The sequence below is a fragment of the Myodes glareolus genome, chromosome 22, assembly GCF_982192425.1.
Source record: "Myodes glareolus chromosome 22, mMyoGla1.1, whole genome shotgun sequence".
NCBI lineage: Eukaryota > Metazoa > Chordata > Mammalia > Rodentia > Cricetidae > Myodes > Myodes glareolus.
The window spans coordinates 10,842,818-10,867,167 of NC_142047.1; the positions used below are offsets into that span (position 1 = coordinate 10,842,818).

The 24,350-nt window shown below is 41.9% G+C and overlaps 1 protein-coding gene across 5 annotated transcripts in view; it reads right to left on the reverse strand.

The window, feature by feature from the left end:
* The window catches only part of Inpp4b (inositol polyphosphate-4-phosphatase type II B), a 735,560-nt gene extending 711,672 nt beyond the window's left edge, over window positions 1–23,888 (reverse strand). Inside the window, exon 1 of one of the 5 annotated variants that reach the window (XM_087900452.1) lies at window positions 23,715–23,886. The gene's annotated coding sequence lies outside the window, so the exon portion shown is untranslated. Of the gene's footprint in view, window positions 1–23,714 lie in introns of all 5 variants that reach the window. The other 4 variants (XM_087900453.1, XM_087900454.1, XM_087900451.1 and 1 more) reach the window with 4 other exon arrangements.
* Between the last annotated feature and the right edge of the window lie 462 nt (window positions 23,889–24,350).

The window sequence follows — 24,350 nt, forward strand, 5'->3', positions numbered from 1 at the left end:
CGTCTACCCACCCACCAAGAAAAAGATAAGAAAAGCTTTGAGCTGGAAACAGTATTGATAGCCTCTCAAAAAGAACTGTTTAGGTAATCATTCTCCTGCGTAAGTCGGGCTGGAGCACAGCGATTCACACAAACAGGGCTGTGAAAAAAAGGCAGTTCCAATCCAAAGGAGCAGACCCTCTGGTCCCTTAGCCAGAAACGGACTCATAATTTATAAAAAATGAATAGAAGCTCAAGATAATAGTCCATTGTGAGAATCAACAAAAAAACTGTAAGACATTTAAACTTTAGATATCAAATCTAACAGAAAAAATTAACATGCATGAGACGCCTACAGAAATAAGAGCTATAACTGAATTTTGAGGAAGAAGCAAAACATATTGAAAATTATTTGATAGATTTGAAGATGAAAGGATTTGGAAAATGGCTAGATATCTTCTGTCGACTCTTTCAGATCTGTCCTGTCTACACTTTCCACCGCCCAAAGGTTGATCTTTAGGGATAGTCAGACCAGGAATGCTCTGGACCCCTTCTGAGCAGGTTTGGCCAACGTGGAGGACAGACAGGAGAGCAGAAGGAAGAGGGTGCATCTGAGTGTTCACACTCAGGACTCCTTCCTGTGAGGGCCAGAGCTGACTGCGCTCTGGCGGTCGGTCATGGCGGTAGTTCATGGAAGTAGTTCATGACTCCAGAGTTAACCTATTCTGTGCTCCTTTCCCTTCGGCAGCTTCCACCGACTTCCCATCTGCTGCAACTTCTGCCGCTGCCTCTCAGGAGTCTCCACCCTCTTCCTGTGGATGGTTGTCACACAGCCAGAGAGGGGCAGAATTCTACAGAGAAACGGCAGTTCTGACAGCACATTTTCAGTCCTAACAATGGCAGCCAGAGAATTGTGGGGTAGTCTTCCAAGTGCCTCTGAGAGGTGGAATTGCATTACAGAACCATTCAATGGCAAACATAAGCAGCAGTTTAAGGAAAACAGAAACCAAGAGGATCTTCTAACAATAGACGTTCACTGCAATAAACATACATGAAAATAGTAAAATTGCATGAAAATATTAGAGTAGGAAAATTTAGTAAAGTGTCTGACAGCAAAATAAGCACATTAGACTCAATACCATTTCTACATGCCATTAAGAGAATAAGAACATGCACTTCAAAAAGAAATACTATTTTAAATCATACAGTTAAAATGGGATGACTAAGAATAAGTCTAATGCAAGAGATAGCGTGCTGTAAGGTAACAAATGATGGACCTACTAAGATATGCTACACAAGAGAGATTCATTACATTCATGGAAACAAAGATTATAACAGGAAAAAACAATGATGTCAATGCAAATTGACCAAATGATTAGCATCATTCAAATCACAGAGCAATATAGGGGTAAGGACAGGCATAGACATGCTTAGTTTTTCTTATAGAACACATACATATATGTACATGATATTTCATACTCAAAAATTAAAATTTAAAGAGAATTCAATATCAAGAAAGTCAACAAAATAATTTTTAAGGAAAGAGTTCAAACAGTCTGACATTGCCAAATGGTCAAATTAAAAATAGAAATACCCAAAATACACATAGTCTCTTTTTTGATGATATTGGCAACAGTCTCTCATTGGAGCTGTAGAGATAGCATCATTGAGACAAATCTGACATGGGAAGTAAGAGAAAGGGTGACAGTCTCTGCCTGGTGCTGGGTTCTCTCCTGTGGAAGACAAAGGGGTAGCCGGGGGAGTGTAAGGAGGGGAATGGAGTTTTACTCTTTGGAATAGGTGAACATATTGAATGTTTACTAGGAAAAAGAAGGAGAGGGGTACACACAGGAGATGAGGAAAATGCCATCCAGATGTCTTAAGGCTGCCTGGGGAAAGGGAACTGAGGGCAAACCTGCAGATTTAGTTCAGCCCGAAAGGAGACCAACGAATGCCAACAAGAACATGAGCAAGGTAGAGCAAGTGGTAAGCTATCAAAGGAACCATTTCTAGGCTTCCTTTGGAAATGTGCAATGAGAGGTCCCAAGGAATCGCCCCTCCCCACACCATTTCCATTTCCCCAGCTTTGATGTTAGTGAATTGAATAAGACGTGCAGGACACTTGGATAGGCCGAACCGTCAATACTAGCAGACACAGCTCACATCATCTGCTGATTGCATGCAGCAGGCAGAATCCTCAAGCCTAGGCCAGACAGAACTTTGAACTAGCTCGTCTGCTCTGTTTAACTCTACAAAAGTTATCTGGAAGACAGCTCTGAGGTGGAGTGGGGAGTAGGCTATAAGATTACACGGTTCACAGTGCCACTGAGCAAAAGAATCACGAATTGTCTGGTTTTACGCATTAAAATATTAATCTCCCCACAGAGAACAGTTTCAGTCATTCCTTTGCAAATGTCTTCTTCAAGGATTCATTAGGGTGAAGAGACAACCTTCCTACCCATTAATTCTAAGGACATGTTCACATACAATCCCCTGTGTTGTCAGTGAACCATGATCGGGCTGGAATCTCAAGTTCGTCTTGCATTTCCAGAAAGCTTTCCTCCCTCTTCCCAGAATTAAGCATCACCATTGAAGATCTGCAAATGACCCTCACCAGTGAGCTCGGAAAACAGGTCTGCAGCGGTCATGCAACGCTAGCTCACAACGAACTTCCAATAGAAGATGGAAGACCTTTCACAGGGCAGAACTGGTCCATGCTTATCTTAATGAAGACTTGCCACCTGAGATGCGTTCATTTTTCTTGCAAATATTTTGTTCTTACAGTGTAGCTGAATTCCCACAGCATCTGTACTATAAGTAACCATGGTACAAATAAACCTCAGCAGCATTGGTGCCATCTGGGGTAAACAAAGCCTTCTTAAAAATAAAATACTTTTTGTGCTTAACACGTATCTTCTAAGACAGCAGGAGGGAAAACAATCCCGCATATACTGTGGCCATTCTGCATTTAGCCACAAGCATCTATAGACAGCTTTAACCAGTGCATTTTATGGAAATTAACATTTATTTCTACTTATGTGGAATGTTCTGAGTAGAAAATTCAGCAATGACTCAAGTTTTTAAGCGTGCCCAGTGCTCATAAAATGACCGTGTAAATGAAGTAGATTGGATTCCAAAGCTTTCGTGGATGGCACAGCAGATGCTTGCTATGATGGTTTCTTAGGCCATGAAACAAAATTTGGCCTAGAATGATCAAAGTGCATGATTAAAGGTTTCCAACTGCTGGACAATTTTATGCTCATAATCACCACGGAATCTCCAGATAATAGGTAGAGACTCAGCAGAGTGCCTCCAGGCAGACTTAGACAAGCATTTTCAAAACTCGAAGAAGAGAAAAATCATACAGGTGAGTATTGTTTTTAGCCAGATTGCCTCATGGATTGGAAAAAATCACATTGTCACTTCACAAACTGCAGGCAAAGTCTTCCTTGGGTCTGCCACGCTGGATGCAAGCCTTCGGAAGGGGAAAGGAGGACAAGCATTTTCTTTCCCAACAATGAAAGTTCATGGAAAAAGGTTGAACTCAGAACTCAGAACCTTGTAGTCAAATGTCTGTTGCTGGGAAGATTGCAAGCACAAGGCCTCAAGTGTTCTAAGGAATTCACTCAGAAGCATCAATCTATCAGTTCCTTAGTGTGTGCCTGGAACATAATAATCTTTCTATCTGTGTTAATTCTCTCACCTGAACGATGGGGCAACAAAGATACTTGGATCGCACAACTGTGAGGAGGAGAAGACTCGGTGTACAACACAGGATACCAAACAAACTAGCTGGTACAACTTTTATCAAAGTGAATTGTTAGGCTTTGCGTGCTCCCCTGAATATACATTTTCTTCTTTGTGGATCTCGGTTGTCTATTCTTCTTTCTCACAACTACAACAAGGGTGAAGAAGAATCTTCCAAACTACGCGTCCTCACCAGGACAGGAATTGACCTACCACTGGTATACAAATACCTTACAAGTCTTTGTCAAAGATCATTCTCAAAGTGTGATGAGAATTTCACTGGTCCACTTTGCGAGGGTTCTGTTGCTAGAGCAAAACAAGTCGTACAGGAAAGGAGAGCATATTCAAAGCAATGCGTTTAGCAGGTGCCTGGTGACACGTGGCAGGCCCTGCACAAGTACTATGGCCCTCTTCCCATTTCTGTCATCCTTCCTCCCTCCAGGTTCTGTAAACCCACACACAAGACGGGACTATATGCCATCTTTCCAATGCCAAATAATCCCTGAGATAGTAAGAATTTACTACTAATTCAAGTTTGACTAGATCGTCAACTCCACTGTTAAGCCAGCTATGGAATTTGGGGGAAAGGGTAAAGTAACCCCACTATAGTGTTCATTCACTTATCAAAACAAAATTGAGAGTATTATATACAATGAGTCCTATTGAGAATTATACCCAATGATGAACTGAAACTCAAAGTAAAAATATCAAAAGTGAAATTTAAAAACTCCCAACAAATAAATAAAAACTTTCAGAATCATTAATTTCAACCTTGAGCTGAACTGGATAAAGATATAAATAACCAGGGCATAACTGAGGCACACCATTGGGTTCCTCTGTGAGGGCTTTTCCAGAGAGATTAATTGGACATGGGTGACATCATCCCACAAATGAAGGTCCTAGACTGAATAAAAAGGGGGAAAGAGAAAACCAACTGAGTGTCAGTATCCCCTAAATTCTCTTCACTCTACTTACCAAGAGGAGCTGATAACACCCCCATGACTTCCTACCATCATAAACCAGGAACCAGACAACATCTGTCTATACAAGATGGCATCACAGCAATAGAAGTAACTAATGAAGAGTCTGGGGCAAGTTACACGATGGTGTAACGAGCCAGTATGATTACTCAGATGTCCTCTATATGTCCAGCCTTTACTTGTAACTCCACACCTTCTCCCTGGTGCAGTCAAGGAGTCTGCTTAAGCTTCTTCACTCTTACAGTAAGAATACTTTTAAAATGTGAATTTACAAAATGCATGTCCAATAATAAAATATTTTATATCAACTTTAGGTATCAGAAACTTATTTAAAATTCTATTGCTGTAATGTAGAAAATATTGCCAACTGTATCTTTTTTATTCCATCATGTGGGATACCCTTCTGTATGCTATGAATATGTTTTATTGTCATTGGTTAATAAAGAAACTGCTTTCGGCCAATGGCTTAACAGAGTAAAGCCAAACAGAAAATCTGAGCAGAGATATAGAGAGAGTTTTGGTTGAGTGAAGGAGACGCCATGTAGCTGTCAAAGGAGACAGATGCCAGAACTGTACCCGGTAAGCACCGTCAAGTGGTGATACACAGATTAATAGAAATGGGTTAATTTTAGATATGAGAGTTTTCCAGGAATATGCCTAAGCTGATAGCCAAAGCAATGTCTTAACTAATACAGTTTCTGGGTCTGGGAGGATGGGAAACGAACAAGTGGCCTCCACCTACAAAATGGTGCCCAAATGTTTAGGGCTGATGCTTGTCACCGACTATGGGTCCAGGTGCTTGTGTGCCCACTAGGGGTCGGAAGGAAAGTGGTTGAGACCATGTCCACAACTCAGTGCTTCCCACCTGGACAGGTGTGGCAGGATCAGTTCTGCCAGGAGTACACAGGCAGGACAGCATGGCAGATTCCTACTGCCATACACAGAAATATTTCGAGGTTGTGCAGTGCACTGCATGGCAGATTTAGCTTTTACTCAGATAAAAAGGGTTGATATGCTGCACAGTGCTACCCAGAGTTGAGGTGGTGAAGACAGGTCCAATCCATCAGTCTCAGAGGCAGTGAATAGACCTCCACCATATTGGATTGGGAAGAGCCAACAGCAAAGCAGCCTTAGTCTTAGTCACACCGCTTAGCATTTTAAGAAGTAGTCCTGGTCAGAAAAGGATTACAGATATGCAATAAAGACAGATTCAGATGAAAAAGACCTCTGAATGGGTCACAGTGTTGAATAAATATACATAGGTTTGGGAGAGAGAAGAAAAAGAATATAGACAGTTATAAAAAGAAGTTCATTTAAAAAAATAAAAATAAAGTCTTTAAAGGGACAGAGTACAGATAGTCATAGATTAAAGGAGTAAAGATAATAAAATAAATAGCAAACTTATAGAAAAGTAATATAGTAAGAAAAATAAGCCATGTAAAGATGAAAAATACAGTCTGGATTATATATATTATTGTGTTTTGAATTTTTGACTGCTAATGAGCTAAGTATAGAGAAACATTTCATTGTATGAGCTGCTAAGCTAGACCAACATATATATTTTAAAAATATCTTGACTTCAAAATTTGGGTCTAAGGATATGTTGCTATGGAAAAGAGGTTATACTTTTGTTTCCTCAGAGGATGAGAACCTGTGAATTCCTTCCAGGCTAATGTGGTTTGATGGACCAAGACCCTCTGAAAGGTCTCTCAAACCCCAAAATACTTTGCCCAACAAAAAAGCAGAAAACAGTTTGGAGAACTACACCCAAATTCCCAAATATTGTTTATAAATGTTTGTTTACATTTGATGGGGGATCTGATATACAAATGAATACTTTACATTGGAATGGTTCTTGGTTTATTGATACAAATTTAAGGTCAGTCTTGTTATATGTACATTTCTGCTCTTGATTAAGTTATTGTGTTTGTGTAGCTCTCTTAAAATGTAATGTAAAATTAAGAAATATATGTTAATAGATAATCTTATATAACAGTCAAGCTTGTAGTCATGTTAGGTCTTCTAGATGTACAGAGATATATTTCAAATAGATAGGTATTTTCCAAACCTTTCAAAGACTAACAGAATGTGGCATTTAAAATGTTTTGAGAACTTAGGGCATTACATGACAATGAGACACATCTGCCCCTGGCAGCACCAATTACTTCAAGAGGAATATGAGAATCGAAGAGGTTCCTTATGGAGTTTGCGAACCATTTGGGCAAGCTGCTCTTGCCTGGACTGATTGATATTATGCTAAATGAACTGGACATGCAGGACCCACAGAAAAAATGACTGATGAACTTGCCTAAAGGTGAGACAGTCCTTTCAGGTTCCTGCTTGATGAAAGAGTCTGCCAAACATTATTCAGGACACAGAAGAAAATGACTGACTAACTGCCAATATTGGTGGAACTGTCTTTGAAATTTCCTGCTTCATGGAGAAACTTGCCAGATACTATGGGCCTGTAGGCTGAAGATGGGTACCCCAAAGTTACAGAAAAACTTTGGGTGACTGTACAGGCAACAAGATGTCTCTGTCAATTCTAGAGTTTTGGAAGTTGCTTACCATGCACTTCCTGTTTACTTAGGTAATATTATATCCTTCTGGAGTCTTTGATAGAGTTGAAGAATAGATAGTTATAGTTTTCCTTAGTAAGGATAAAGGATAAAGCAGATATAAATATTGTAACTATAATTCTTGCTTGATAACTGTTTTGTTGCATGCAATCTTTCTATGTTAAAGTTAAAACCTTACTTTTTATTTAGACAGAAAAGGGAAGGCGATGTGGGATTCTCCTCTGTGTGCTATGAATAAGTTTTATTGCCATTGGTTAATAAAGAAGCTGCTTTTGGTCAATGGCTTAACAGAGTAAAGCCAGGCAGAAAATCTGAACAGATAAATATATATAGAGAGAGAAAGAGTAGAAAGAGTTAGGGAAATGCCATATAGTTGCTGGAGGAGAAAGAAGCAAACTGCCAGTTGGAACTTGCCAGTAAACCACAAGCCTCATGGTAAAATATAAAGTAATTGAAATGGATTAATTCAAGATATAAGAGCTAGCCAATAAGACACATGAGCTAATAGGCCAAGCAGTGTTGTAATAATGCAGTTTCTGTGTGATTATTTCAGGTCTGGGCAGCTGGGAAACAAATCAGCATCCTTCAACTACATTCACACAGTAATAAAACATTAACCAAAACTTAAAATAAATCTAAGATTCACTGATTATTCAACACTGTATTTTATGACTTTTATTGTATTTACACCTTCTTTGCAAAATTGGTAGTGCCAAAGAACTATGATTTAAAATCTAATTAAATTTTCATGGTTTTACCTACAGATAATCCTTTGATCTTCCAATTTCAAATATAAAACTACTATTTAATTAAATACCTTTTGTTCAAAATGAAGGGGATGGAGAAGGATATCAAGGCAGACAGGTGAAGGTCAGAGGACAACAAGAGTCTATTGTCTACTTCCAACAAGAGATCCAGGACTTGGACTCAGGTGGTCAGGTTTGGTAGCAAGCACCATTAGCAGACAAAGCATCCCAAGATTCACTTGGCTTTAAGTTTTCAGTTTAACCAGATGCTGACTATCTTAAAAACAAAAATACTGCCAGGAAACATAGCATTGATGTATATCATATATGTATCACTTGCCTTTGTTTGCCACTTGTTATATGAAAATACACATAATATACACATAAATACACTTAAGAAATTATACACTTGGTTATATACATTTGTAATTGATTCAATTTCTTCTAGTTTGGAGACTGAGGTTCAAATGCCTAGAGAGGCCAGACAAGTAGCAAACACAAGAAAAATGAGTCAAATATAAGGCAATAAAGAATGAGAGACAGCAGTAAATGAATAGGTATTCAATCCAAAGACAGCTGAATTGAGTGCTTTACAAAATGTTGTTATCCTGATCTGACTAGACATCTAAATTCAATCTTAAAAGTGTAGTATGCACTCATCACCAATGCTAGAAACTCTCAGTAAATTTTACACAAAATGTAGCAATTTTATTTATGATGCGTACGGAGACAATTGACTGTAGCTGTAATTCAAAATGTTAATCAATGGGAGTTAAAGCAAAGACGCTTTCCTATAGTACACACACAGTCACATACACACTCATGCAGGATAATCTGATGCTGTTAGTACATTTAAAGCTGTAGGTGAGGTTCTGGATTGGCAGTTAAGAGCTCTTGCTGCTCTTACAGAAGGCTTGAGCTCTGTCCCCAGCACTCAGTCAGCTCACAACCACCTGAACTCCAGCTACGGGGGAGCAGATGCCCTTTGTAGGCCTCCCCTGGCACCTGCACACACATGCGCACACACACACACACAGATACACAAATAAAATCTTTAAAAAGTAAAAAGTAAGGCTGCAATTAAGCTCTACATGTCAATTCTAAGTACAGGAAATGACAGGATAATAATTATATTAATAGTTGTCAATACTAGTATAGGACTTTGAGAGTATATTTTAGAAGACATTGATGGATGTGATCTCAATTGATTCTCATTAGCAAATTGGTGGAGTGGTTACAATATCTACTTAACTGGTAAAATAACAAACCTCAGTAGCTTATGTCTGGTGACCCCTAAAGGCCCAGTGACCTCCTCTGTGTCAGGCCCCACCACAATAGTCCATACAGACTACCTGTGGAGACCTTGAAACATCACGTAATTATAATTGTACAAAATTATGGAAATCTATGGAATGTTTCTGAATGTCCCAGCAGATTTTTCTGCCCTGAGGAAAGTTCACCTACCACACTGACTATTACTCATGTTATAAATTTAATTTTAATGCCTTGCTGGTTCTAGCTAAGTTCCAAAAATACATTTTTGATGTTGTTATTGAACAGTTGTTTAAAAAAAAAAAAAAAAGGTGTCTTCATTTGTGGTTTTACCACACACCATCTCAAATCATTTTTAAATACACAGGGAATAAATAATAAAGAAATGAGTGTAAGCACATAAATAAACATTCCCAGGACAACAAAGCCAGACATTGTAATGTCTCTAGAGTGCTTATATTTATAGTAACATTACCCTGTTCCTATCAAACTCTTTCTCCCGCCCGTAGGAGACTGTTGAAGGACTGACAGCGGCCACTCTCCCTCCACTTTTTACACAGGCTTGTGGAGATGTTACCCAACAATACCGTTTGCATAGGTCCCTCCTGGTTTTAGCACCAAGGTACCTCAGATCCAAGCAAATTGAGATGCAGTCCATCAGAATCTAGAATGTTAAAGAACAGTAGAGTCTCACAAAGTTCTGGTGAACTAAGACTGAATTTTCAGTAAGGTTCTATCAAGTTTGTTATTGATAATGTTTATGTGGACCAATGTGCTGGACAGAAAAAGCACCAAACCAATATGTTATTTTTTTTACATGTATATATGTATAGTATCCATGCATATGTAGATGCAAGTGTTGGGGCCAAATCATATGCAGCTGCTTCTGGAGGCCATAGGTTGGCATTGGGCATCCTTTCTGCTTTAGCTCCATTGTACATAATGAGGCCAAGTCTCTCACTAGCACCCCAAACTCAGTGGCTGAGCCAGTTTGGCTAGCTAGCTGGCTTCTGTTCACATGAGAACTCAGGTAGAATGTGCGACTCAGAGCACTCTCGCACTCTCTGCTTGGCAACAGGCGCACTCTTCCTCAGCACCGATCACCAAGCGCGTCTGCCAGGGAAATCTAAACAGGTCGGAGAAAAGCCCCCATGAAGTCTTGGGAGGCTTTCATTTCTGCTGCTGCTCCATGCTCCAAGCACACAAGCAAATAGAAGTCTGTGAAACGGAGCCTAGAAGGCAGCAAATGGTCAGAAGCCAGTTAAAAACTCTTCACGTGTCTGCATCTGATGCATGGGACAATTACCTGGCCCAGGAAATCAAGGAGGATGTTAGCAGATGCTGATCCCCGAGACTCACCTGTGCAGAAGCCCTTGCCATCTTAAACAGGCAGATAAACCTGATGCTTGCACAACGCCAAAGTGCATATCTCAGAATAGCAGATCCCATAAAGAATCCCCATCAAGCAGAGGAGCTGCTCTTGAAATAAAGTGTAGGCGCGACACAGACCTGAAGACCCCTTGAAAAATCCCTGTCTCTTGGCAGCTTCCTGAGAGGAGCCCAAGCAGCAGGCGTGGTCCTCCAGCCAGAGAGAAAGAAGCTGAACTTTGAGGAAATGGGGAGGACCCCTGTTGAGGAGAACAAGGCTTACCAGCTTGTGTGATTTCAATAGGCAAACGGTTTCCTACTCTAAGGCCTAAGGATGGGTGTTAAAATAGGTAGTGAGGTAGCACTTGAGAAATACATAAGCAGATTATGTGTATGAAAACATTGCTGGTAGTTTTCATTTTAAAGAACTCTATAGCTAATGAACAGACCCATATAATAAGCAATAGCTCCAGGCAAGACACTGCCATATGTGTTTGACAAGTCAGAATAGATTATCTTACAGGTAATTTTTTCAAATTTAATACAAGAAATAAAATCGCCCCTGAGCAGAATCTGTTGCAATCTATGTTCTTGATACACAAAATTTTATGTATTTTTCATCTGTATTTTAACACCTCACTAGTTATCTATCTGGTTAAGAAATTAAACTGTTATTGATAAATATTTATACTGAATGTGCAGTCTGAAGTTAAAGTAAAAGCATTTAAACAAATACATGTAAAACTCAAGGTTGTAGCCTAGGGCTAGGAAATAGAAGCCTTCAAGCTTCCTAGTACTCTATAGGATCCTGAAACACCATGAGACAAAGATATGAAGTAGCTCTAAAAACAAAGTAAAAATGAAAATAGTTCAAAAATGGCCAATCTCACTGGACAGGAAACTGGAAAAAAGCAAAGCCAAGGTCATAAGGTGCATGATTCCCGGTCTTTGGTCAGTTTGATGTGTAGACAATAAAAGAGGAAAGATTTAGGCAAGAGGGCTGGTGTCTGCCATATGTCCTTCTCAGCGTGAAAATTCACCAAAATCAAACCTTTAGTGAGATTTAGATAAGACTGTCTCTTTGAAAGCAGTTCTTCTTAATTCCATTTATCCACTCAATAAGATTCAATTAAAACCCCAAAGTATATTGGATTAAAAAGTTATTCTAAAATTAATTTGGAAGAAAGGTCAATGAGAGTGTCTTAAGAACACTGGGGGAGAGAAAATACTGAAAATGAAGCCTCAAGTGTACAGGACATAAAGATATAAACACGGCATTTAAGCCTGATTTGTGTTTCTGAAGGAGCTGGAGAATATAGAATAAATGAGTGCAGCAGAACTGCAAGTTCACTAATGGCAAGGGTGGGAGCACTCGCGTGTGTGTGCACAAGCAGATTAAGAATGTCTGTAAGTATGGGAAATGCTTGTGGGAGCACCTGCCTGTGTGTGCACATGCAGACTAAGAATGTCTGTAAGTGTGTGGGATATTTGTGAGGCCACCTGTATGTGTCACACACGCAGACTAAGAATGTTTGTAAGTGTGGGGATATTTGTGGGAGCAGCTGCCTGTGTGTGTACATGCAGACTAAGGGAATATCTGGTTCCACTGAAATGATGCATGTGTGTGCACATTTGCAATGTTTGAAAGTGTGGGGGATGTGCATGTGTGCACACGCAGACTAAGAGAATGTTTGGTTCCATTGATAGCATAAAAGCCAAGCAGAGAAAACGTGTCATACTTAACGGTTACTGTGGGAAGAAATGCCTAATTTAAGAGGAATTTCAATTGATTGCTTATTTTGTTTTATCATTGAAAAATGTATGTATGCGAGAAACAGAAAAATATTTAATAACTAGCTGTAATTAAATCATTTTAAAGGAAAATCAACTCAGGCAAATCAGAAACTTCTTTGTGAACTAAAAAAAAATACAGTTTTCATGCACAAAGTGCATGGGAAAACATGGATACTCAGTGTGTGTGTGTGTGTATGAGAGAGAGGGGAGGTGTTCACATGTTTGAATCCTGGTGCATGCCACAATGTGCAGGTGACGACCTAAAGCATCTGTCCTCACCTCCCACCATCTCAGAGGCAGGGTGTTTTGGTCGTCTTTCTGCTTCATGTGCCAGTTGGCTGGACCCTGGACTTCTGAGGATTCAGTCTTTGCCTCTGATCTCCCACAGGACTGTGGGGACCACAGATATGTGAGATCTCATGTAGGACTGTGGGCGCTGTAGACATGTGTGATCTCCTGTAGGAATGTGGAGACTGCAGACATGTGCGATCTCTCATTGGACTTTGGGGATCACAGACATGTGAGATCTCTCATAGAAATTTGGGGACTACAGACATGAGAGATCTCCCATAGGACTGTGGGAATTGCAGACATGTGTGATCTCCCATAGGAAAGTAGGGACTGCAGACATTTCTGCTATGTATCCAGCTTCCATGTAGACTTTGAGCATACAAACTCAGGTCCTCGTTGTTGTTTATCAAGCACTTTGACCTAACAAGCCTAGTCTCAGCTCCTACATAATATTGTTTCAGCTGCATGGGAAAGTGGCCGTCTTCATTATTCTCTGCTATGAGCGGAGCATAGCCTAGCAGAGAACCTTACTGACAACAGGTGTCAATCAGTATCTAAGCTGGGTTTAAGGAGATAATTTTAAATTAAAAAAGAAACAGAATCCAAACCCACAAATACAGTGTAATCATTATGAAAGAATCGTAGAAAATTCTCAAAGGAAATGAAAAATGCTAATAACGACAATTTAGGTGATTTTTTTTTTGTCTGCCTCTTTAGACTTCACTTGTCCATTATTTGTGTCAATGGAGGCTTACTACATTCATAATCACGAGACAATGGATGGAAAAACCTTAAGGAAATCAATGGAATCCAAGGGCTCTATTGCTTCCTGACCACTATCTCAAGTGTGTAGCGCTCTTCCTTCTCGCCGTTGACTACAACAGAAAAGCAGACATGAATAACATGAATAAGGGGGAATAATCTTTCAACACATCCCAGGAAGGAAACCATTATGGCTTGGAGCTGAATCAGCCAGGAGCTTTCGACTGTGTTACCAGCTGCTGACTCCTTGTGCAAGTCTGTAGAGACACGGGAAGGTGGGACTTGGAGGGCAGTAGTAGGCCATTAGGGAAGGAGAGCTGGCTCCTATCACAGTCTGGGTCCTTCTCTATGGAAGAAACCTCTTACGTGGATCCTGCCACATGAACCTCACCATTCCTTCCGCTCCATAACGGACTGAGATGGACGTGCCACTTTGGGCTGCTATTTGTCACAGACCATTCCACGCTTTTGGGGGGGTGACTTCTGCCGGGTCCCCACTGTGGCAGGTTTGCACATTCCAGGGATTAGAAAATTTAGGTGGAGGGAACAGAGATAAGAAGGAAACGCAGAGACAGAAGATAGGATCAGGAGGGCAGCTCAGTTTCCTCTTATACTGAGTTCTTACCTCTAAGTTTGCCTGGGTTTAATTTTCCGTACACTTTTTATTTGTTTGTTTGTTTGTTTGAGACAGGGTTTCTCTGTAACTTTGGACCCTGTCCTGAAACTAACTCTTGTAGACCAGGCTGGCCTCAAACTCACAGAGATCCACCTGCCTCTGCCTCACAAATGCTGGGATTAAAGGTTTGGGCCACCACTAGGTGGCCAAAGAAATGTGTAACCCAGGCTGGCCTCGAACTCGTGATCCTCCTGCCTCTGCCTCTTCAGCAAATTCTACCAGCGTGAGCCACCACAACCAGCTCCATATACTTTTATACTCCAATAAAACGGGGTGTGGGAGAGAAGGAGAAAGCAAAAGACTGCTTTAATATGCCACAAGGGACAACTAGAACAGTTCCTTGCCTCAATACTTTGAGACATCAAGCCATTAATTCATGAGAAGAACATTCTGCTGTTTAGGCAGTGAATCCATCCTAGGCCAAGTATTTTAAAGTCAGCCACTCCCTAAATCAAATCTCCTAATTTAAAAGAAGGAGCAGAGTTATGCTTGAATTCTCTGACCTTTGGTCAGGGTGGAATGGATCTACCTGTATGGGGCATCTGAAACACCAAGTAACCACACCCTAGGTTAGATTTATGTGGCCACAGTTGTTAACAGCCTTGAGCAACCTCAAACTCTCTGACCTTCAGACAAGGGGAAATAGGCTCACATTTTTGAGTCTCCACAAAAACTCTGAGACAAAAGTAACCTCCCTTCTATACAATGTTTCTGTCAGTCATAGAGGCCACAGAGGTGTAAACGTAACCAATATAGAAAGCACTACTCAAAAAATTCATTTAAGTAAAAACAAGTGTCTATTAAGAAAATGATGCTAGTTTTTGTTCCCTATATAATTTATACACATATTAATAAAATACGGTAATAAAACTCCCTTAGAAATAGATTATTTTCTATCAAGTGAGTTATAGTTGATGCTAGACATATAATGGCCAGGAGACTGTAAACTACAAACTTTCACAGTTCTCTTCATTTGAAGCTTCAGCTCTACAACATGTAAAAGCTCTATTTCAGTAGCTCCTTGTCTTTCTCAAAGGAGAAGGCCAAACAACATCGCAGATTCTCAAATGTTCAAACATTCTCACCTCAGATAATGAGTTCTAACTCAAGTAAATTTTCAAAAGCCATGATTTCCAGTTCTCTACGGGAAGCATGACTGATGTTTTATTCTAGGAATTGTCTTTTAAAATGTCCTTCTATGATTCATACCACTAATCAGCGGTGTGATCTGGAGGAAGTTAGTTAAGTTTGTAAAGAGCTGTCAGATGAAATCGAAATGGACAACCATAGCATCTGGCTATGGGGTAAACAAGAACCTACTTGTCCCGAGCGGATAATTGTAGCAGCTGGCTATGGAGTGGACAAGAATCCACTTGTCCTGAGTGGAGAACTCTAGCATCTGGCTATGGGTTAGACAAGAATCCACTGGACTAGGCTTATGAGCTTTGAATGTTTACATAATAAAATATTCTAACTAATGCGTCTCTTAATTGCCAGCATTGGCTGATGACCATTTCCTTCAGTCTCCATTTCTCCCAGTCTCCATTCCTACGGGAGCCACATACAGTGAACATGATTGAAAGGCCAGATCATTCAGAAAGGGAGACGATGCAGTTGCCCCCTCCTGCTGCACGTATGAATGAACTGATTAAATCTGTTATGACTCGTAATTTAATCATCCACCTAAAGACAGGCGAGTCTACAAGCAGGTTAACCAAGAAGAAATCGTTTCAGTTAACTTTCACCTGCATAATCACCAATAAACTGTAAGTGCTATAAGGCTGGTCCGGTTTGTTCTCTGATGCCATCGTGGAGTAGAGAGCATTCAGGGATAACGTAAGCATCAGCACTGCAATTTTTCATCCCTTCCTCCCCCTCCCTCCCTCCCTCCCTCCCTTTCTCCCTCCCTCCCTCCCTCCCTTCCTTCATTTATGCTGCTTTGTTGGTAGTGTTGTTTGTTTTTTTTGTTTTGCTTCACTTTTAAGGTAGAGCCTTGCTATGTATCCGAGGATGGACCCTAACTCATCTTCTCATCTCTATTTTCTTAGTGATGGAATTAGACACATATACCGCTATGCACAACTCGTTTGGTCTTGGTTTTTGTTTGTTTGTTGAATTGATGAGGAAGAACTGGCAGGAAGGCTGAGGGGAAACAAAACAGGCAGTGATCCCTAAGTGGAAAGACAGGGTGTGTTGTGGGTCCAAACGTGGGTGTTTAATGGATGACATGATGCCCGTTTTAGAATAACCACAAGCTTTTATTCTTACTGTGTTCTTTTAATTTTCCCTTCCCTCCTTGCTTATCCAGTCGAAAGCAAAAATCTGGCACATTCAATTCCATTCTTCCCGGAGAGTTAGTTCTTTAGGTAGGTACACCCCTCATAAGAGCGAGGCATGCTGAATATTACAATCAAATCGTTAAAGAATTTCAAATACCAGATCTCCAAAATGCAATTTTCACGTCTGTGTGCTTGTGGACGCTAACTAAATCAACTCGCCCATGAGATAAATAAATAATTTAAAAGAAACGCTTTAAAAATGAGTGCAATGAAGAGCCCACCAGCGGCTAAGTGCTGCACACTGCCACCTAGTGCTGAGTGTCTGTAATGTCAGCTGCCCCTGGAAGCTCCCAAAAAGAGCCAATGCTGTATTTTAAAGCAATTTTACCTGAAGACAATTGGGAGACATATTTAACCTCAAGATTTCAACAGAAAATAGCAGGGGGTGGCTGTTGGGAATATATAAAATAATACATGCCATTAAAAGTAATCTTTCTCATTAATACATATCCAAGTGGGTTAGTAAATATAAAAATCTGCAGATTCTGTTAATGAAGAAAGAAAACTGTTTGCTGTTTTAAGGTGGTATCTGTGTATGTGGTGCTTGAAATTGAATCCAGGGATTTTCAGATACTAGGCAAGTTGGTCTACCACCGTACTACATCGCCAGCTAATGCGGGGTTTTGTTTGCTTCTTCGTTTGTTTTGAGGCAGGATTCTCTGTTTTCCCACAGAAGCCTTAGACCCACTGTATAGCTGAGGAGGACTTTAAATTCTCTATTTCTTCCTGTCTCCACCTTCTGAGTGCTGGGATTACAGATGTACAATACCACAAGAAACTGGCTTGTCGTTGTTGTTGCTTGAGACAGGGTTTTTCTTTAACTTTGGTGCCTTTCCTGGAAGTATCTCTTGTACATCAGGCTGGCCTCAAACTCACAGAGATCTGCTTGTCTCTGCTTCCCAAGTGCTGGGGTTAAAGGTGTGGGCCACCACCACCCAGCTGAAACTGAAATTTTTACACTGTGCTTCACTCAGCAAAATATTTTATTGTGAGGGCTGGAGATATGGTTCACTAACCAGAGCTATCATGAGGAGCAGAGTTCAGATCTCAGCACCCACATGACAAGCTGTCTATTCTGCTCATGGCTGTAACCTCACCTCCAGAGGGAGCAGAGTCACCAGGGGCCTAGCCCAGAAAATGGCAGCATTAGGTTGAAGAGACACCCTCCCTCAAAGGAATAGTAAAAGAGAGATAACGGATAGCAGACACACACTTCTGACCTCCGTGTTCAAGAATAAGTGCACCTGTACACACACACACACACACGCGCGCGCGCACCTAAATAAAGCTTACAAAAATATTTTTAAACAATAAAATTTTGTGAAATCTTTGAAATTTTTTAAAAATATTCATCTGTAAGTGGAACACGCCTAGTGAGTCTGTAATACAAAGGTGTTTAGAGTGACATCAGGTGCTCTTAAATAATTATTAATGATATTTAATGTTTCCTCAAGTGCACAGGTTTTAACCTCAGGTTCTCTGATTCTCAGTTTTACTTGATTTCCCTTAGGTTGGGGGACTTTTTATGTACTGATGAGCTAGCCAGTGATGCTCACCTCTGAGCTTTTGTCCCGACAACAATTAATCAAGAGCTATGTAGAAGTACCAAGAACATGCCTGCTGTGAATGACCTCAACAACCAGCAAGGACATGTATTTAGCATTATATTCCAGACTGACAGTCTTCCTGTGTCAGCCTCCCAAATTCTAGGACTAGAGGCCTGTACTACCATGCCTACTTAAGACCCCCAACTGTAATTTTAAGAGCTTCTAGTCGGTTACCTAGTTGGTTAGTTCATTTTGTGGCACTGGGGATCCCCTCAAGATTTTCTTCAAGCTAGACGAATGCTTTACTACTGACCTACATTTTCAGCTCACAAACCTCTCAGAGGACTGGATGGGTATTGGTTGTCATTGTTGCTGTTGTCTGGTTCCTCAGTTTTGTTTTTCGTTTAGGCGCTGGATTGTTCTATGTCAACTTTACAAAAACTAGAGTTATCTGAAAAGTGGGAACCTCAAACAAACAAACAAACAAAATCCTGCCTCTGTAAGATCCATCTGCAGGGCATATTCTTAGTTAGTGATTGATGGGAGAGGGCCCAGCCCTTTGTGGGTGGTGCCGTCGCTGGGCTAGTGGTCCTGATTCTATAAGAAAGCAGACTGAGTGAGCCATGGGGAACAAGTCTATAAGCAGCACCCTTCCATGGCCTCTACATCAGCTCCTGCCTCTAGGTTCCTGTCCTACCTGAGTTCCTGCCCTGACTTCCTTTGATGATGAATTGTGATACAGAAGTGCAACCCATAAGCCTTTTTCTTCCTGACTAGCTTTTTGGTCATCATGTTTCATCACAGCAGTAGAAACCCTAACTAACAATTCATTTGTCACAGTGCCAGGATTGAACCCAGAACCTTTCAAATCTGAGGAAGCCGCTCTATTCCTGAGATGCATTTCCAGTTCTCAATTCTGGCTCTGCACTCCAATTTTCATAGTAAGCAATTCTAAGAGCTCTCTCTAAAACACTGCCACTTAACTTTTAAAAACTCACTCTCTTTGGAGAAATAAAAATGTCAAGTTTTCTTTTTTGCAATATTTTAAATTAACGCTCAGATTGTATAAACAGCTCAAGGAAGTTTATTTTAATGCTATTTCTTTTGTATCCTGCAAGACGTTTTTCATTACTATTTCACTTCAGTGATTCAATATAAACATCACTATTAATAAGGACTGTGTGTGCCTTTCCTAACAATGGAGAACATCGGAGAAGACCACTGAACAATTTCGCTGTGGGGCTTGTTGCATCACTTTGCTGAAAATAGAGAGATAGATGAATACATGGATGGATGGATAGGTAGCTAAGCAGACAGACGAATATATGAATGGATAGGTAGGTAGGTAGGCAGATAATTGATATGCAAGTAGAAGGAAGATTGGCTAGACAGTCAGATGATAGGTATATGGAGAGATAATAGATACAAGATAGACAAAACTCCTGTTTAAAAAGAGTGTTATCTCACCAGACAGTGATGATGCACGCCTTTGATCCCAGCACTTGGGAGGCAGAATCAGGCGAATCTCTGTGAGTTCGAGGTGAGCCTGGTCTACAGAGCAAATCCAGGATAGGCTCCAAAAAGCTACACATAAAAGCCCTGCCTTGAAAAACAACAATAACAACAACAACAATAGAAAGATGAAAAACAGAAAGAGTGTTATCTCCACTCCCGTGAAAATTATTTATTTAATTAGTTCCCCAAGGAAATCCCATCAAAACTGTACGATTTGGGAACCTTCCAATGCCATTCACCCACCCACCTCTGGAGGGCGCCCATCAAGCATGCCAGTGCCCTGTAAGGAACAGAACTTACTCCACACACAACTCAGGAAAGCCGTTGGAAAACATTTAAGAGTGCTACATTGTGCTGGATGACATCCGTAATGACACGCACGGGTGAGCAAAATTGCAAAGACAACTGGAAAGATGTAAGTTCAGGACTCTGCAATCATAGTCCACAGGCCTTAGGCATATTGTCTAACATGAGGGTACTCCACAGGAGAACGCAGGAAGCTTCACAGTGCCTTGGATACAAGACAAGACGTTCTTCAACAGACCTAGACTGTTTAGTCTGTGATTTAGTCAGAATCCTGAAAGCACCATAGCATGTGTGTGTATGTACGTGTGCCTGTCTGGATTTCATGTGTATAGTGTGTATAGGTGCCTGGGGAAGGCCATAAGAGGGTGTCTGATCCCCTGGAACAGGAGTTATAAGCCCTTGTGAAGGCCAATAAAGTCGCTGGGAACCAAACCCAGCTCCTCTGCGAAATACTGATCCATCTCTTCAGTCTCATCATGAGCATTTTTTAAAAACTCTTTAAGTAATGAATACGGGGGTGAAATAAACAAAGAGACCGACTGAGACATCTTGACCCCAGTGGCAACATGCCTGAGACTCTGGAAGCGTCCATGTAAGTTTCCTGCATCTAAACAGTTTTTCTAGGTATACACTACATCTAAAGTTTTGAAGCACGAAGACTGCATGAATCCCACAGGCAAAATTCAATTATAGCATTATCATTTGGATTTTTCTATAAATAAATGTTTATGCTGAAATTATTTATTGAACAACACTTATTCTTAAGTCTGAGTATTAAAGTACATATGAAATTAGTGTCTTCGAAGGGGCTCGCTTGTAGAGATGTCTAAAACACACAAAATGAAAAAAAAGCAACATGGGTTTTGGAGCAACTTCCTTAGACCTTTGGAGAGAGAGCAGTCCTTTTAAAAGAATAAGATAGAGAATACAAAAAAAATACATGTTTTGAACATGTAGTCGTTATTCCAATTAAAAATGCTCTGGGAATGACAGGCTATTCCATGAAGATATCAAAACAGATGACACCCATGTATCTAATTGTTAGCACCTCTGAGTGAAAACAGCAAACATGGCAGATGCTCAGGAAGCATGTTCCTCCCTAACTACACTTTCCCCTGACTTGGACTTTGCCATTTCTGAAGCTAGATGCTTACCTGGAAACTGAAGTCTACTTGTTGCTAAGTGAGAAGATGGGTTGGCACTTGTCTTTCACGGAGCTGCCTTCTAGGACTTTGCCTGAAGATAGCGGAAGTCAGCTGCTACCCATGTGGGGCCTGGCCTGGCTTATACTGGAAGCCAGTGCGATGTTTCAGAAAAGAAATCAGGAACTTTGAAAAGAGCTGACTTCTCCAGAGCTTAATTTCACTTTCCATTTCAGAAAACTAAAATGTAATTGCATTGTCTTCTAACCAGAGCTGACCGATGGCTCCACAGTATGAGAGCCAGGTAGTGTTTTGACAAGAAAATCTTACAAGCACTAAAGTCATTCAATCAATCTGCATCCCCAGAGTGGAGCTGAGGTCAGTATTGGAAGAGTGTTTTCTTCCCAGAACGTCAATGAGTCTTTGACTGTTCCAAGCACCCTATTGGCCATCAGTTTATCACAAACACTGCTTAGCTCATCAGTGAGAATACTTTTCTACAATGCAGAATGCTAGAATTCAATCAGAAAGTGTTTTCCAATGTCACAGAGCCTCTAGCCTCTCTCGACATTCACGTTTCCTAACCTTTCAAGGACAATCTTCTCAGTCACAGTTGAGAGAAACTCACAGAAAAAGCTTTCTTTTTTTCTATTATTTTTCTTTTAGTTAAAATAATTTTTTTTCAGACATTATATCCTGATTTCAGTGTTCTCTCCCCAACTCCTTTCAGATCCTCCGCACCTCCCCTCCCATCTAAACCCACACCCTTTCTGACTCTTGTCAGAAAACAGGCATCTAACAGATAATAATAAAATAAAACAGGATAAAACAAAACAAAGGCAAAAAAAGAAAGGAAAAGAGCCAAAGAAAAAGCACAAGAAACGCATATCGATGCAGAGACTCATTCACATATCAAGGAACGCTATAAAAAACCAGTGTTTTGCAGAACTGTTTTAACTCATAGAAACTCCGACAGGTTCGAGTTTGAGGCCCAGATGCTGAGCAGAGGGGCACCGATCAGTCACTGTGGTTTCTTGTCAGTGCTTCTCTGGAGCATATCCCAAAGACCACGAGATAATGCATTTCCCCACACGGAGCTGACAGTGCCCGCTCGCCCAAGCCTCTCCCAACTCTACCTCTACGGCATCAGTCAGCCACTCCGCTGCTGACTCTTTGAACCAAGTCAGACTGATACCATTATAATATTCCTGTGCCGGCAAGATCCTCTAAATGCAGATGTACACCTATAAGAGAGGCCACCTCGTGCCGGTCATCTGGGAAACAACTTCTCCCCTGCCCTCTGCAATTTCACGTATGTATATAAACAAGTTCTTTCATGCTAAGGAGGAAAGAAGCAATATGTAACACCCAAGCAATGACCTCAAATGGCATCTTAAAAAAAAGGGGGGAGAAGCCTGATTCAAAGAAAGACCAACATTAAAATAAACAAAGAAGCCATTCTACGTCATAAGACGAATGTGACCGGATGTGCCGCAGGGTTTCCCTGGTAAGTTGTGGCTGCAGGAACAACCTGATCAACGTGAGCATCCTCAAAACCCTTAAGAAATCTGGCTCCCCTGACAGCAACTGCCGCCTCTCTCTCCTCCGGGTTTTTCCAGTAAGTTTTGTGCAGCAGCAACTATCCCATCAATATGCACATCCTCACCTATAAAGCTTCTGTCCCCAAACGGAGATCACTGGATGTCCTCAGGGACAGAAACCACCGTCCCGGAGAAAGCAAAACCAAAGGTTCCAGGAGGTGCAATCACAGGTGCCTTATGACTCTAGCATCACCTAGAACGGAAAGGTGTGTGAAAGTCCACACAAGAAGCAGCTTCCTGGACTTAACTGTGGCTCCTGGCACCTCCAGAGGAGCCAGATGAGCTCAAGACGGCTGCAGTGCAGATTTCAGACTCCAGAGAATCCTCTCACAGACCTTCCACCCCCTCTTACCCTGAGGCCCTGATTTTCTGACTCCTTGACTCCTCTTTGGGGTGGGTAAAACACAAAGGTAGTCAGGAGGAAACAGACCTGACTGTTTTTTGTTTTTTTTTTTTTTATGCCGGGAGTTACTGAAGGTGGGGCTGGAAATAGCCATGGAGAGGGGTTATTTAGTCAACTGCTACCCCAGCATCCCTTCCATGTCCTAAGGGCCAGGGCCAGGGCCACTTCCTCTGAGACAGGCAGCAGCCAGTGAGTGATTGGGACTAGGAGTGAGAAGAGCTCCCATGCACTCCCAGTCACCGCAGCATCTTCAGGACCTCTCTCAGGTGGGCACAGCCTGAGTAGATCAGTTGGACCAAAGCTCAGTGTCACACGAGGGTGGGACTCTGTGCGTGTGTGTGTGTGTGTGTGATATGTGTGTGTGTGTGCGTGCGTGTGTGTGTGTGTGTACACGAGTGCGTGCCAGGCCGGAGGAGCTCCACCAGACAAGAACCAGGGTCACAGGGGTACCCCCAGCAGCCACCCCTTCGGTGGAAAGGCTGAAGAAACAATCGCGGTTGCAAGCTGGGAAACTTGATAAGAAACACACAAGCTGCCTCTCAGGCAGGACGTGTCCCCCAACCCCGAGCTCTCAGACGCACCCTACAGCCTCTGGTTCACCCGTCCTCACCCGCCATACCCGCAAAATTCCCTCCCCCGGAGCCCCAAGATTCCAGGCAGGATGTTACCTCTCACAGAGGCTGAGTAGGGGGCGATAGCAGCGGCAGACACTTTCGGGCTGACTTTCCTGCGTTCTCCAGTGAGAGCGTGTGCGCCCAAGCAGAAGCTGTAACCTGCTATTTATAGCGGCGAGCTCAGCACCCGGGGCTGGGAACCCGGAGGATGCTAACGCGCAGGGCGCGGGCCGTGGCTCCCGGTTCCCTGCTCCCCGCTCCTGGCTGGCAGCTCACGCTCCGCCCGCCGCCCAGCCGCACGCGCCTGGGAGAAGTTGCTCCTCGCCCGCGGCTCACACGCCCCCTGGCACTGTCGCCATGTCCCCACCCCCAAGGCCCTCTTCCTTGTCGTTGTAGGCTCACTCCCTCAGAATGGTCTCCTCCCAATGTCACCAACCAGCCACCTAAGAGGAGCAGCGGCAGACTTGCAATTGGCGCAGCTCGCTTCCCCGCCACAGAAGGAGTTGGTGGCCCTATCGCACAGTTCGGAAATGACCACAACACGCTGCTTCTGTTTACTGACACCCGCCGCTAAGACTCTCTGTGTTGTCTCTGGGGACAGCTACCTGTCCTGCGGTGTGGGGTCACCAGAGCGAAGGGGAGGGGTAGCCTGAGGCATCCACAGTGCCAGGGCAAGAGAAGCGACTGTGG